At 37.2% G+C, this 16,017-nt stretch overlaps 1 protein-coding gene and 1 pseudogene across 9 annotated transcripts in view; one reads left to right on the top strand and one right to left on the bottom strand.

Annotated features, from left to right (window-relative positions):
• The window catches only part of SLC4A4 (solute carrier family 4 member 4), a 496,548-nt gene that overhangs the window by 337,449 nt on the left and 143,082 nt on the right, over nt 1-16,017 (top strand). The window lies entirely within an intron of this gene.
• The window catches only part of LOC108284742, a 34,492-nt pseudogene continuing 32,212 nt past the window's right edge, over nt 13,738-16,017 (bottom strand).

Here is a 16,017-nt window from a genome sequence, read left to right as displayed (position 1 = left end):
ACTTTAAAAAATTTAGGGCACAGATATTTTAATGCATAGCTGAATTTTCAATGATATACCTGTGAATCACCAGTATTGGTGAAATATTTGCTTTTAATGCTGGAGAGCACTAAGCATTTGAAGAAATCAAGTTTTGTGTTGTATGTCATGCTGGATTCTTCCTACTTTGTCACCCACTTTATCCGGGCATTCAACAAGTCCCAAATATTTTGTCTTTTAATTTTTCTCCAGTCCGTCTTCAATATTCAGTCCCATCGGTGCTTTCTTGATTCAGGGCTCCATAATGTTCCTCCATTTAACATATTTATTGAGGGACCGAATACCTGCTCAGCATTGGGCATAAATGCTTTCAAACATCACCTCATTTACTCTTCTTAATGCCACAAAGTAATCATTTATTATTCTCATTATACAGATGAGGAAACTCACTTTAAAGAAATGTCATTTGTCCAACGTTCGTCTGCTAATAAATGGAAGAACTGAGATTTGCTTCCAGCTCTGTCTAATTCCAAAGCTCATTCTTTTTTTCTCTATTTGAATTTAGAACACTGGATAACAATTAGCAAGCTTAGCATGGTGAAGCTTGGACTCTGGAGACAGCTAGTCTTTGGTTTGAATCTTTGTTCTGCCTTTTCTAGTTTTGTGATGTTAGTTTTACATAGCAGTTTCCTGTTATTTGAGTGAGGCATGTTCCAAAACCCCCAGTGGATGTCTAAAACTGGACAGTACCAAACCTTACATATACTGTGATTTTTCTTATTGATGCATACCTATGATAAAGTTTAATTTACAAATCAGGAACAGTATGAGAGTGACAACAATCATTACTAATAAAACAATTACAACAACATTCTGTAATAAAAGTTATGTGAATGTGCGCTCACTCTTGCTCTCTCAAAAAACATCTTGTTATACTGTATGTATTTACCTATTTTCAGACCCTGGTTGACCATAAGTAACTGAAACTGCAAAAGTGAAACCTTAGATAAGGGGGAATTTCTAAATGTTACCTTCTTCTTGGGCATATGGAGACCACAGTAATAACTTACTTATAGAAATGTGTTGAGAATTTAATAAGATGATGCATACAAAGTTTTTGGTCCAGGGCCTGGCCAGAGATGATTGATTTAAAACATTTGGAATCATTATTATTTTACTACTAGTAATTTAAGAATTATTATTGAAGTTCTTTCTGCAACTTGGTAATAACGGTGTCTTTAGAATTGTCTTACCAATATGAGTTTTAAAATCTTAAATTTGGAAGGAATTCACTGTACAGCTATTCTCCCAAAGAAAGACTCTTTTTCAAAATCTCAGTGAGAAATCCTGGACAAGGGTAGGATTTTCAGCCACTTCAGCAGGGAATTTTTTTAAACAATGACTGATAGGGACCTATGGTCATAGTTTTGGAACCTGTAAGGGCCCTTTGCTTCTTTCCAGAGACTTTCTGAAGTTGACAACCACCAGATGGAGCACCTTTTTTTTTTTTTTTTTGAGACCAAGTCTCTCCGTCATCCAGTCTGGAGTGCAGTGGCACAATCTTGGCTCTTTGCACCCTCTACCTCCAGGGTTCAAGCGATTCTCCTGCTTCAGCCTCCCGAGTAGCTGGGATTATAGGTGCACACCACCACACCCATCTAATTTTTTATATTTGTAGATGAGATGGGGTTTCACCATGTTGGCCAGACTGGTCCCAACCTTGTGAACTGCCCACCTTGTCCTCCCAAAGCGTGGGGATTACAGGTGTAAGCCACTATGTCCAGCCAAGATGGAGCACCTTTAGTGGAGGTATCAGTGTCCCTGCTTGTTTCTGTGCATGATATAAAGATGCCAAAACACAGGTGTGAGCACGTGGATTTCATGTGTTTAACAGACATTTATGGAATGCTTACTGCAAGGCCATTGCTTTCTAAGGCAATGAGGAAACAAAGTTGAATAATACATGGTTTCTTTTCATAGGGTACTTTAGACCTGTCTTTAAAGTATTTGTCCAGTAAGAGTCACAGCCAAGTCAATCAATGAATGCCTGGTGATAAGCACAATTTCAGAGGTAAGGCTAGGGAAAGTTAGGGAAGGTGGGGGTAGTCAGGGAATAGCCTTTTTGAAGGCCTGGCTAAAGATTAGAGGCATACGTGGAATTTGGCACCTAAAAGGACCAGGTAGGAAGGGAGGGGGATGCAGGTAGAGGGACTTTCCATCTCAGATAGGTGAATAAGTATTTCAAGTTTACTTCCTTCAGGCGTGGAGCAGGTGACTATGGAACAAGTGACAGTGGAGTTCATGACACAGCAATGAAAGAGGAAAAGAACTTATTATAAAAGAAAAATTACATAACTTAGCTAGCATCTAGAATCTGCAGTTCTTGTTTTTCTTTAAATCCTTTTTAAAGTGCAGTTGCCTTTATTTGGTCTTCTCCTTTCCCTGACTCTGTCCCATTTTATTTTATGCAGTTAAATATTATTAAATACTTCAAAATGGACTCATTAAAAATTTTCAAGGTTGTCTTTACAGAGACTAAACATTAACACTGTTTTTCTGTATAAAAGGCTCAGATATTTCAGGACAATAGCTTCTAAATTTTAGGTAGTAAAATCTATTCCTCAGACATGTAAGGGATTCACAGTATAGTGAACATTCAAGTCATGGCCTGGTCGTTTTAGCTGTATGAGTTTGGTGAAGACCCTTAGCTTTCTGAGACTTAATTTCCCTCATTTGTAAATTGGTGTTATAATACATTTCTTACAAGCTTGCTGTAAGAATTCCAGTAACAGTACATATGAAAGTGTTTTAAAAACTGTAAGTAGCTATATGCATATTGACCATTTAAAAAAAAATAATCTGAGACATTAAGAAAATGTGACTTGGAGATTTTAACAAGTTGATTTTTAAACTAGAGCAGTATTTGAATTTTCATCCTGTTTAGGAAATTAGAACTAATGGATTGTACTTAATGTTATATTTAGTTTAATAGCCATTTGTAAATGTGTTGCTTTGCAGAATCATTTGCATTAATGGTGGTGAGATGTCTATATTTGGAAGGAAAAATTAGAAAATCAAATTTTTATACTCAGGATTATTTTCATTTTGAAGTAGTGTTTTTAAGAAATGGAATAAACACAGATAGAAGAGTATTCAAAAAGTGAAATAATGTAGCCAGAGCCTTTTGGCATCTTGTCTTATTTAACGATTTTGTCTGCACTCTTTCATATTTTATACACACTGGAAATCTCAGACTGCATCATAAACATTAAGTTCCAAAAACATCAAAAGTGATTTCCTAAATTTTGGATTCTATGGGCTATCAAGCAATGGCTCTTTTTAGGCCTTTTAGATATTAGGCCAATGGTATGTAAATTTAGCCCTTGGAAATATTCTTCTAAATTATACCTTTAAGAGCCTGATGGGCAATCAGCATTTCCATTAACAACAAAACAAAAATATGTTCTAATAATTATTCCAATGGTTTTCTTTTATCACACCATAATTATCCTATTCCATAAATTAGCCTAATGAACACGTAAATAATATCCTTATTTAACAGAAAAATTTTTAAGGTAATTTTTCCTGTGTAGACTTAGAATATAAGGCAATGCCTGACTAAGTTCAGAGAACACTGAATCTTATCCTTTTCCTTTTTCTGCCATTTCTAATTGGGCAACCATGCAAAGAAGCGAGATTTAGAAATGGAATGTTGAGGTGTGTTTAAGATGGTATTTGTCCGGGCTATTCAGGAACACCCAAGCCCTGTCCTCAGTCCAGCAGTCTCTTCAGAAGATCATCAGGGAAATGTGTAGGCAGAGGAAACAAAGGCCAAGGAGCCCTTTATTGTTGGCTGATGCTTTGTCTTTAAAACCAGAAGCATAACACTGATGAACTATGCAGAGCCTTCTGCTTCACCTTCCTAGCTGTGAAGAGCCTCACAGCAAAGCAGACTGGTTATACTAGGCCTGTTCTTTGTACTTGGAACCCAGGTCTGAATCATGGGTCTTCCTTCTCTTCTACAATGAAAAGCCAGTATATAGCTTTCAGTGAGAAAAACTGCTGTTTCCTGTAAACCAAAAAGTATCTAAGACAAGTCTCATTCAATTTAGAAGTTTATTTTGCCAAGATTGAGGATATGCCCATGACAGCCTGAGGAGGTCCTGATGACATGTACCCAAGGTGGTTGGCTTTATATATTTTAGGGAGACATAAGACATCAATCAATAAATGTAAGACGTACATTGGTTCAGTCCAGAAAGGCGGGACAACTCAAAGTGGAAGTGGGGGAGTGGGGTGGGGAGACAGGCTTTCAGGTCCTAGATGGATTCCAAGATTTTCAGATTGGCAGTTTGTTGAAAGAGTTTATCTAAAGACCTAGAATCCATAGAAGGGAGAATCTGGATTAAAATAAAGGGTTGTGGAGACCAAGCTTCTTCTTACGCAGATAAAGCCTCCAGGTAACAGGCTTCTGAAAAAATAGATTATAAATGTTTCTTATTGGACTTAAAAAGGTGCCAGAGGATCAGGGAAAAGACCTGGAAAGGGAAAGGGATTCTCTATGGAATGTTCCCCACAAGAGACAGCCTTGTAGGACCATTTCAAAATATGTCAAAGAAATGTATTTTAGGGTAAAATACTTCAATTTCTTTCAGAGTATGCTTTGTACCATGTGATGCTATACTATAGTAAGGCTGGAATTTTTTTATTGCTAGAATAAAACTTTTTTATTGCTACAGAAAGTCTTAAGATCTCTGTTTCAATGTTAATGCTGGTCACTTGTATCTGAATTCCAAGAGGAGGAGGGTGTAAAGAGGATGTCTTACCCCAGGCTTCCCATCATGGCCTGAACTAGTTTTTCAGGTTAACTTTGGAACGCTCTTGGCTGAGAGGGAGGGGTTCATTTAGATGACTGTGGGGCTTAGAATTCTTAGCTTACGCTTGATACTTGAAGCCAAACTGGTGTAGGATAGTTGTCTTAGAATTTGAGAAGGTCAGATAAGCCCTCTATTTCCCCATGTATGGAATAAGAGGGCTTTGAAGGTGTGGGGAGGTTGAAGATAGGAACAACCTTTGATTAACCAAAGAGGCCAATTGTAGGCAATGTACTGGTCTCTAGCCAGCATGCTTTCAGATTCTCAGAGTTTGAGACTGTGTGCTCCACATAGATACATATAGTTCTTGGTAGGTGAAACCCATTTCAGAACTGCCAGTGATAAATTTTCACATGGATGCTTTTTATGGCCTATTTCTTCATTCCAGCCCTTGTTAAAGTCTAATTTTAACCTAAGAAAAATATAATTGCTAAGGTTACATTTTATTTATCTAGAGTAGTGGAATATTAGGATTTGATTACCATTGGAGTTAAAGGCAGGAATATATCTCCTTGGACATAGCTTGGGTATGGTGTGCACAGTCATATAACATCTAATCTTTATAAAAATCTTTAATATATAAGTTACGGCTATGAAATATGGTTTTAGTTTTTCACTATCTTTTATTTCATTTAAGGATTTTCTGCCAATTGAATGCTACATATATGCCATATTTGCAGTGAAATAACAGTTTATTAAGAAATTTATTGTAGTACGTTTTATTAAAGTAAAACACACATATGGGTGTGCATAAATAGATGCACAAATCATGTCTACTTGATGATTTTTCACAATGTGAATACACCTATATAATTGTCACTCAAATTATGAAACAACATGAGCAGTGTTATATATTTGTTTTTAAATCCATTAATTTCTTCTCTAATTTTTATTATTTTTTTCCTTCTGCTTTCTTTGAATTTAATTTGCTGTTTTCTTATTTTTTGAGGTAATATATTTAGATCATTAGACTTTAGCTTTTCTTTTTGTAGCATTGACAGTTAAGGGCATAAATTTTACTGAATGCACATTTTTAGCTGCATTCCTCAAGTTTTGATATGTCATATGTTGATATTAGGAATAATACTGACTTTAACAAGTGAATGATACACGTTTTAATCTCTAGGACAACTATTTTGTTTTATAAATAGATTCAATTGAAATTCCCATCTTGAAATCAATATTTAAAAAATAGTAAGTTATTTCAAAGCCTGTGTCTTACAACCACAGTATATAACACTCCTTTCTTATTTCTAATTTCTGCTTTTCCCCACCTTGGGATTTCAGTCACTTAATCTTGTCTTCTGTTATATCTAACAACTTCTGATTAAATGTCAGATATAAAATATCCATAGTAGAGATAATTTTTATACTTTAGATGATATTATCTTCATTCAGAGATGATATCTTTTGTTTTTAGCTAGCATTTGGGTTAGCGGCAGGTCACCTTAATATCAGCCTGGAATTAAGCTGATTAGAAGCTGAATTTCAGTCTTAATATAGTTCACCAAGTATATAGACTCACAACCATCCACACAGAATCTAAATCTTGGGATTCACAGTCTCAGAGACACCCGCCATGTTAGAGAAATATAGTTGAGCCTATGAAGCAGACTCCGAGTCAACTTATATAACCAGCAACATGGATGATGTCAAGTCTCTTTTTTTTCTATTTGGTTGTCTTACTGTAAGAGAAAGAAGTCGACTTGCCTCCTGTCTTCAAGGCACTCTAATCTTCCCATTAGAAAGAAAGTCCCATTGAACTCTAATTCATCAGATTGGCCACTTTCCCTGAGGTACAGAGAAGAGGAATAAATAGGCAGAGGCAGAAACCTGGTAAGGTGAGAGAACACTTTTCCCCTACCTTAACAGTTAATATTGTTGTTTGCATATGGCAAATGAATAAATTCATACTCAGAGAGCATAAGTGACCTACTAAGATGCTGTTTGACCTGGGCTCTCCCTTACACTTTTGAGTTTCTTGAATCTTAAGGTTCTACAGTATGTAATTGTTTTCTAACACTATTATTTGGCCTAAAAGCCAGTCTCAGTGAGATTAAAATGCAGGGTGACCATAATAATTTTTCTTTTAGACCAAGACATTTTTGAGAATGAAAGGAGGTTTTATTAGTCACTATGCCAGGACAGTAGGGTAAACTGGGACTGTTAGGGGCCAACCAGTAGATACGGTGATCTTACTTTACCACTGACAGAGTATCTTTTGCAATGGAAGGACATGGAATTGGGTGACCTAAAATGATTTTGACCTTACCATGTGAGTTTGTTTGAGAAAGAATAAGAGCTGAAAATACCCAAAGATGATGGAAGGGTGAGGGGCAGGGAAAAATTAGCAGAAAGAAGAGAAAATAAGCTATGAAGAAGAAATGAAAAGAGGAAAGAACAGTAAGAATGCCAGAAGGAAGATCTTTGCCCAGGAAAACAGATGAATGTTAGCATGTTGACATAAGGCAGGGTGAATAGAAAACAGGTACAGATTTGAAGATTAAAGTCATTCTCATGGAGGGGAAAATATAATGTATAGAATGGGGCAGTGGGTGTAAGCTTTGTAAAAAGAATGAGAAAATACACTCAAGTTTAGATGATGTTAAAATATCATTTATAGCAAGGACATTGAAGAGCCTACAGGATAACATTCTAGTAAATCAGATTTAAAGGACAAATCGTGAGTATTCCTGGTTATAAATAACACTTTATTATTGGTGCTCTTATTTTAACACATGCAGAAAAATGGCAGAGAAAAAAGGAGGTAGAGTTTAAATGCCCGCCTGGTGACTGAGTAATACTATCACATCCTGGACCTCCAGGCGATGCTTCAGGACTGAGAGTGATGATGAGAAAGCTAGGAGTACATAATATTTTTTTAAATTTTCATTCATTTATTTTTCTTTATCATTCAACTTGGAGTATATAATATTAATCATATGATTATCCCACCCATATAGAAAACCTAAATTATGCTAACTGCTTTCAAAGAAGACAGAAGAATCTAAGACCTGAGTGGAGTGTGAAAGACTAACCTTTAAAAATAGCTATATATGATGCATATTACTTGTGTTTGAGTAACTTTTCTATCATCACATACAACTGTCATCCCAAGTTAAACGACCTGTTATGCTAATACTGTGATAACTGGGTTGTTGTTAGAAAACCACTCAGAAAGTAGGAAAGGTTAAAAAAATTATAAGATAAAACATTTATAGCAGAAGGTAAAATGCGTACTTCTGAGTAACTATAGCATGACTTTACTCTGGAAGAAAGTATATAGGCAAGTATGAAAGGAACCTAGAATGTAACATCTCGATTCACAGAGCCGGTGTTAATAGCCTGGTAAACACAAAAATGTCACAAAATCAGTGAACTAGTCAAAGTATTTTTTAATAAATATAGTTCCACAAGGCAGCTATTTGAAATTCACTTCTCTGAAGCCTAGGTTGGCTAAAGAAATTTTTGTTTTTTACTCTGTGTGTTCTTGTAGTTGGCCCTGCATAAAATCCAGACTGGTTATTGTAAGAAGCAGCTTACGATCTATAAGAAAGGAACGTTCAACTTTATCTTTGAAATTCAATCCGGATTCATTTATTGAGTGATTTCAACCTGATATGAAAGTCATATATTCTATTTTTGTTTTATCTTTTATTATTTTTTTATGTTTCCTGGTGTTATTTACCTTTTGGTTAATCTTTACATTTTTTTCTAGTATTTTATTACAGTTTACAGTTTATTGTATAAGCCTAGAATTGGTTTTCATACTTTAGCCATTACTTTTTTCCTTTATCAGATGTTATTGGGTTACTTGGAAAAGATAACATGTGTGAATCAGTGTTTGAGGAGCCAAAATTATGGGATAGTTTTAAACTTGACTTAGGGAAGAACCCTCTTTGAACTCTGTTACTAGGTGTGATTGGTGTGTTTTGTAACCTCCCATTGCACAGTGTACTTTTCATATATTTATGTTTCTTTTTTTAATTGCAGCATTACAGGGTGTCTGTTCTCTAGTGTCTTCTTATTACCAGGCTTTGAACATTGTAGGCACCCATATAGTCTGAAGACAATTAAATATAGTTGAGAGTAGGATTAGATGGAAGATGAGAAAATTTCTGTCCAAAGCAGAATTTGCTAATCTGATTCCATATCATAAGGTGCCTTATCTATTTGCCAGTGGGAGATAAAGCATTCCTAGGTATACTAAAGTTTCCAAAAAATCTGTAGTATAGAAAGTTGTTTAATTTTATTTAACCTGCTGTTCCTCACATTTATCTGACAAACACACTTTTGTATCTGGGCTCTACAGTAGACAGAAATGTACCTAAAATTAATTGAAGCCCAAAAGGGCATTTAGTGACTTATGTAACTGGGAATAATTCTTGGTGTGTTCATAGAACAGACAAGCTGCAGGATGTCACTGACTGAGACTGGGGACTCAAGAGCCTTCCTCTTCATCCATTTTCCTCTTGATTCTGATGGTTTCATTTTGGGTGCTGACCTCACTCTTTCCTGGTGTGGACAGTCCTGTGCCCTTTCAACACGATAGGGAACAACCTCAGCTGAAAGGGAACGTGTTGATTTCTACACTTCTAAATATTGATTTTTCCCAAAGGTTTGGTTCTCTGTAATTGATTCCATCCTGTAGACCAATGATTCTTGTCAGGAGAGGAGTTTACTAAGATTGGCTATATGTAGGTCTTTTGTCCACGTATGTGGCCTTGTTGGGACGCGTAGAACCTACTTCTTTAAGAGAAGATATAGGTAGGATTGTTGAGAAGAGCAGAAATAATAACCAACACTCATCATTCAACAAATATTCATGAACCTTTCTCCTCAGCTCCTCAGGCACTCTTCAAACACTAGGGATATAACACTGAACAAAACAAATGGATATTTCTGCCTTCAGGGGGCTTACATTGCAGTGTAATAAAAAGAAAACATTCCAACAAAAATGAATATAGATGATAAGGAAAACAGTATGTTTGATTGCAGTAAGTACAAGGTAGATAAAACAAAGCAGAAGAGTAAGAAGTATCTGTGGGGAGAAGGGAGTTAAAATTTTAGTGTGTCCAGGGAAAGCCTCTCTGATGAGAAGGTAAGTTAATTAAATATTGGAAGGAAGTGAAGGAGGGAGCCCTGCATACATCCCATTCAGAGGACACAGCAGGTGTGAAGGGTAAGTGTGCTTGGTGTATCTGAAGGAGGACATAGAGGGTATAGAGTGGGGGCTTGAAGAATACGATGGAGGACATGGAGGGTAGAGTGCGGGCAGTCGGTTTCAGATTTAACCTTTCAAATCCTAACTTTTGAGGGCATTTTATAGTCTTCTGGTCTGATTTTTAGTGCTACAGAATCCATTCCTTCATAATATTTATTACAGTTGAATTATGTGCAAAGCATCTGTTCAGTGGGAAAGTAGTATGAAGCAAGGTCAGGGAGCTGATGGGCAACAAGGTAATGCTGTGGTTTGTGGCTGTCATGAAGACCTTAGCTTCATTCTTACTGGAATGGAAGCTCATAGAGGGTTTTGGCCACAGGAGTGGCATGATCGAATTCCTAATTTGCCTGCTCTGCCAGCTTTGTTGAATAGACTTGGGGCAAGGGCAGCAACAGATAATCCAGCCAAGAGGCCAAGGCCATCATCCAGGAGAGGGATAAGTATAACATGAAGAAGGGTGTTTCATTATTTTTAACAATCAAAGTGGTGAACAATGGTCAGATTCTGGATATATTTTTGAATGTAAATCCAACAGGATTTGCTGATGGAATGGATATGGGAGTCTGAGAGAAAGAGAAGAGGTGAATATGATAGCAAGGTGTGTGGCTTGAGCGGTGCGAAAATGGATTTGCCGTTAATCAGACAGGGAAGACTGCAGGAAGAGCTGGTTGGGGGTGGGGTGGGCTAGCGAAAGGGCTCAGTTTGGACATGTGAAGTTTGAAATGCATATTAGAAATCCAGGTGGAGACGTTATAGGTCTAGGAATTCAGGAAAGAGGTCCCAGCTGAAGATATAAATGTGTGACGTCAGCATATAGATGGTATCTAAGGCATGAGACTTGATGAGATCACCCAGGTAAAGTGTGTTAGATAGAAAAGAGCCAACCAAAGACTGAGTTCTAGGGGTACTTCAGGGACCACATATTTTTTAGAATTGCTATTGATTTCTCTTAGCTATTGCCTTAAAATGTATATTCCTCAATTTTGAGTATGGGTATAGTGATTGCAGAACTGGTAAAATGATTTATGGAAGAATATAATCAACTGTGGGATAATCTGCATGTGTTATGAGTTAGGTAGTTGCTGTGACAAATCCAGTCAGTAGGTTCTAGATTGAACCTTAAAATCCTCTCTTTGTTGGGCATTTTATGGTCTGGTCTGATTTTTAGTGCTACGGAGTCCATTCCTTTATAGTATTTATTGTAGCTGAATTACATGCAAAGCAATTGTTTGGTACAATGGAGAATAAACTGCTCTTACTCTTGTGAAACTTGGGGAAAAGACACTTTGGCAAAAATGTGATTCAGAAATGAGCACTTATGAAGTTACCAAGGAATTGGACTGAGATGGTAGAAAGTCTTGTGCTGATATCTAAAGGCTGTTTAGAAAAGGCATACGTGAGGAAAAGGCAATTTTTGATAAGAAGTGTAGGATTGTAAGTATATAAAACAGAAGAGGATTATGGTCAGATCACCTGCCTAACTGGAGCAAGGAGTCTGCTGGAGAAAATGGGAAGTAAAATCAGATTATTAGAGAGCTTTGTGTTCCATGTTAATAATGGGAACTCTCTCTGGAGAGAGTTTGAAGAAGATTATTCTAGAAATGTTATTTTGTATGGGTTTGGGCCACTTGGCCATATTCCACACTCCACTCTGTGTTATAGGGGACAATTTATAATTGCAACTTCCTTAGGTAATAATAACAATTTTGGCAACTTGATGTTTTTTTTTAGACCCTTCGCATGTCTATTCTTTTCATATCTGTAAGATGTAAAAAGAAATTTTTTAAATATTAGCATTTCTTGAAGGATTAATGGGAGAAACTTCGGAAAATCCCCTACTGCTTAGAAATGGTTTTGTTTGTAGCATGTAAGATATATATACGTTGTCTTTGCTCTTTTTTTTCTTTTTCTTTTTCTTGGTTTGCACTAAGTTCTTAACCCTAAGTCCCTTGATTTTTTGCCTCACAGCTTTCTTCTTATATGAAGTATCAAATTAAAAATAAATCTATAGAAATCTTACAGAGAGTGATGGAGCTTAGGGATTATTTCTCATGCCACTTATTTTCCCTGATTAAGAACTCTGAAATGGAAGTTGAAAATGTTGGCATAGCCTTTTTATTAATGGGGAAATGGGATCATGCCTGCCACCTCCATCTTCACAACAATCCATTGTAGAAAATATTAAGTTCTCTGGTTCTTTTGATTTGTGGGGAGGGACATTTATATTGGATAAGTATGTATCAGAAGTCTGTGTCTTTTGAATGGTCTTCCAAAATTCTTATCTCCATTTTTCCACAACTGTTGAAAAATTTTCCTTAAGTTGTACTGCACAATAACACCTATAAACTTTCAAAGTGACTGTGTTAAGCAGCCTTCATTCTCCGAGAAAACTATGTTGTGCCTTTTCTCAAAACGCCACAGAAATTCTTCCTCTTCAGCATTAGAGCACTAGTGTTTCACTGCAAAAATAAATCCTAAGAAGCCTGCATTGTCATCCCACCAAATCTCCCAATCTCCCAATGGGTACTCCCGTTAGTACCCATCTAGTCTGCTTTCCCTGGTTAGGATTGATAAACTCTCTGTGTTCCTATCTAAAGCTAACTTTTCTACCTGTGATGTGAATATTGTCTCTTTTCAATAGTTTAAAGATGCTTAAACTGCTTCTGCATTTATCCCCTATCTATCTTGCGCATTAATCTGTCTCTACTAGACCATTCTCACTTACATTCCAAAAGTGCTGTCGTATCTCCCATTAAAAAAAAATCTGTAAATTTAAGTTCCTTGTAGATTCTGGTTATTAGCCCTTTGTCAGATGGATAGATTGCAAAAATTTTCTCCCATTATGTAGGTTGCCTGTTCATGCTGATTATAGTTTCTTTTGCTGTGCAGAAGCTGTTTAGTTTAATTAAATCTCATTGATCAATTTTGGCTTTTGTTGCCATTGCTTTTGGTGTTTTAGTCATGAAGTCTTTAGTTGGGAGCCAGGAGGAACTTCTCTAAGACTCAGGAATTATACATTTAGGTATATATATTAAATAAGCTCAAATATTGATATCATAAGGAAAATATTATGTGTATTGCAACACTGCAGAAATATTTATAACTGCCTAATAGTAGGATGTATAAATTGTGATATTTTTATATAATGAAGTAGTATGCAGCCCTTCAAATGAATGTAGTACAGCTACTTTTATCAATGTGGATTTCTCTCAAAAGCATGATGTTGAATTAAAAAACACAAGGTAAATGATACATTGAGTATGATACTATTTATAAAAAGCTTAAATGCCTGAGAAACAATACTATATCACTTGTATGCCCATACACATGTATAATAAATTTTACATGAGAAGAATAAACACTGGTTTCAGAACCCTCGGGGAAAAGTGAAGGAAGTGGAGTTGGGATATACTCAACTGCAATTGTGGGATTTTTCTTTAAAAATAAAGATGGAAACAAACATGACATAAGGGTAAAATCTGATAAAGTTGAGTAGTTGATAAACAGGAATTTGTTATTACGTACTCTATTTTGCAGCTACTTTTGAAATTTTTCTCAGGGAAATGTATAAAACTAAAATAATACAATAATTTAAAAAACAAAATGATTATTACCAAAAAACAGTAACAAAAATACTCAGACTGGTAGCTTTAAACAACTTTAAAGCTTGAGCTCCTTTTAATTTTCCCAGAGTCTTCCAGCACTCTTTTTCAACTGGGTCTCCTCTTCAGAGGACAGCTTTATCTTTATAAGATCTGTAATGCTATGCTGTCCCAGGATACAAGGAATGCTGAAGAATACTTCTTCATTTATTTCATAAAAGCCCTTAATTATGGTGGGAACTGGATGCACTCTCTTATGATTCTTCAAAATACTTTCTGTTAAATCAGCTACAGATAGGCCAATGTCCCAAGTAGTGCAGCCTTTCATTTTAACTGTCTCATAGCCACAGTGGACTTTTCCCCACTTCTTCTTTGTGGACTTTTCCCCACTGTTCAGGGTCTTTATGAGTTCCTCTATCTGAATTCAGATCCTCAAGAGGGACGCCAGCATTATTCACTCCACTCCACACAGGAGCACTTGAGTCCCCATGCTCTTCGAGGATCCACCTATGACAGCTTTCAGAGTGGGTATCAAGCCTTTGCCCAAGGCAGAAACAGAAACGGGCAATGTCTGGATTACAGTCACTTCCAATAACATGGTTTTTGGGAAATGCACTCAATTTCCAGGATACTTAAGTTAAAATAGCCACTGGATTAGAAACTACTATCAGTTTGTGGTGGGGATTGTATTGGGTAGTACTGTAAATCATTAATTTAAAAATGGACACATTTCACTGGACTGTATCAAGGTGTGTTTCTCCTTTTGCTGGACGTTCACCTGCTGTAATAATGACTAAGCTGGACTTTGCAGTGACCCTGTAGTCTTTGCTGGAAACAATGTTTGGCATTTTTATGAAAGGGCTGACATGTTGAAAATCCATTGTCTCACCCTTCAATTTGCCTTTGTCAATATCCATAAAGGCAAGTTCATCACCCAAACGTTTTAATAAGATGCTGAGAGCACAGGCCATGCCAACTGATCCAGTTCCTATAATGGAGATCTTATTGGGGTGAGAGGCCTCCTCCAAAGTGAAATTCTTGGCAAGTTCACGCTTGACAGCCACCATCTTGGAAATGGGAGTGAAGAGTCAGCCGCCCCTAAGTGGGATGCATGTGGCCTGGTGGGGACACAGACCTAGCCCCACCCGTGAAGGAAATGAGCTTTGCAGCACCTATTCTCTCGCTGGTGGGCAGGACTCCCACAGCCCAGCTCATGGTCGGTAGCTCATGCAAGAGGCAGATGGAGGAAAGCAGTGCCAGAAATCTCCTTGAGGTACAGAAGAATCTTTGACAGTTTGAAGGCTCCTCGCCCTGTGCTACTGCAGCTACACAAGGCCACTCCCATCTCATGCAGGGCTCACAGAGACCTGGCCCCTTAATATGCTATTTTTGGTTTTACAAATATGTGGTAGTTTTTATATCATTAAGACAGTTCTGAAAAAAGGGACTGTGATCATGAAAGCAAAAAGTAATTTTAGCTTTGCTTTTCAAAGTGCCATATTTTGTTGCTTAGAGAGTGCTGTACCTTTGCAACTATTTTTGTCATGGTGCTCAGCATGCTGGAACTAAATATGATAGATGCAAAGAGAAAGAGATGAGAGTTTAATCTCCACTCCACACTTGGACTTTGTGAGCTTCTTTTAAAAAGTTATTATTACAATGTGATAATAAGACTTGTCCTAACTACAAGGTTGCTGTGAGAAAGTCATGGTGAAAAGTCTAGGGAACTTTTAAAAGAGTACTGTATAGCAAAGACCTGGAACCAACCCAAATGCCCATCAATGATAGATATATACATCATGGAATACTATGCAGCCATAAAAAACGATGAGTTTGTGTCCTTCACAGGGACATGAATGAACCTGGAAACCATCAACTCAGCAAACTGACACAAGAACAGAAAATCAAACACCACATGTTCTCACTTATAGGCAGGTGTTGAACAATGAGAACAATGGACACAGAGAGGGGAGCATCACACACTAGCGTCTGTTGTGGGGGGATGGCTAGGGGAGGGACAGCAGGGGGTGGGATGTTGGGGAGGGATAACATGGGGAGAAATGCCACATATATGTGATGGAGATGGAGGCAGCAAACCACTTTGCCATTTAAGAACCTGTGCAACAACCCTGCATGATCTGCACATGTACCCCAGAACCTAAAGTACAATTAAAAAAACATATTGTAGGGCCGGGTGCGGTGGCTCACGCCTGTAATTCCAGCAGTTTGGGAGGCCGAGGCGGGTGGATCACGAGGTCAAGAGATCGAGACCATCCTGGTCAACATGGTGAAACCCCGTCTCTACTAAAAATACAAAAATTAGCTGGGCGTGGTGGTG

This window comes from Cebus imitator, unplaced genomic scaffold (genome assembly GCF_001604975.1).
Source record: "Cebus imitator isolate Cc_AM_T3 unplaced genomic scaffold, Cebus_imitator-1.0 Scaffold283, whole genome shotgun sequence".
Lineage (NCBI taxonomy): Eukaryota > Metazoa > Chordata > Mammalia > Primates > Cebidae > Cebus > Cebus imitator.
Note: the sequence above shows the minus strand (reverse complement) of the source record. Positions and strands in the feature narration are given on the sequence as shown.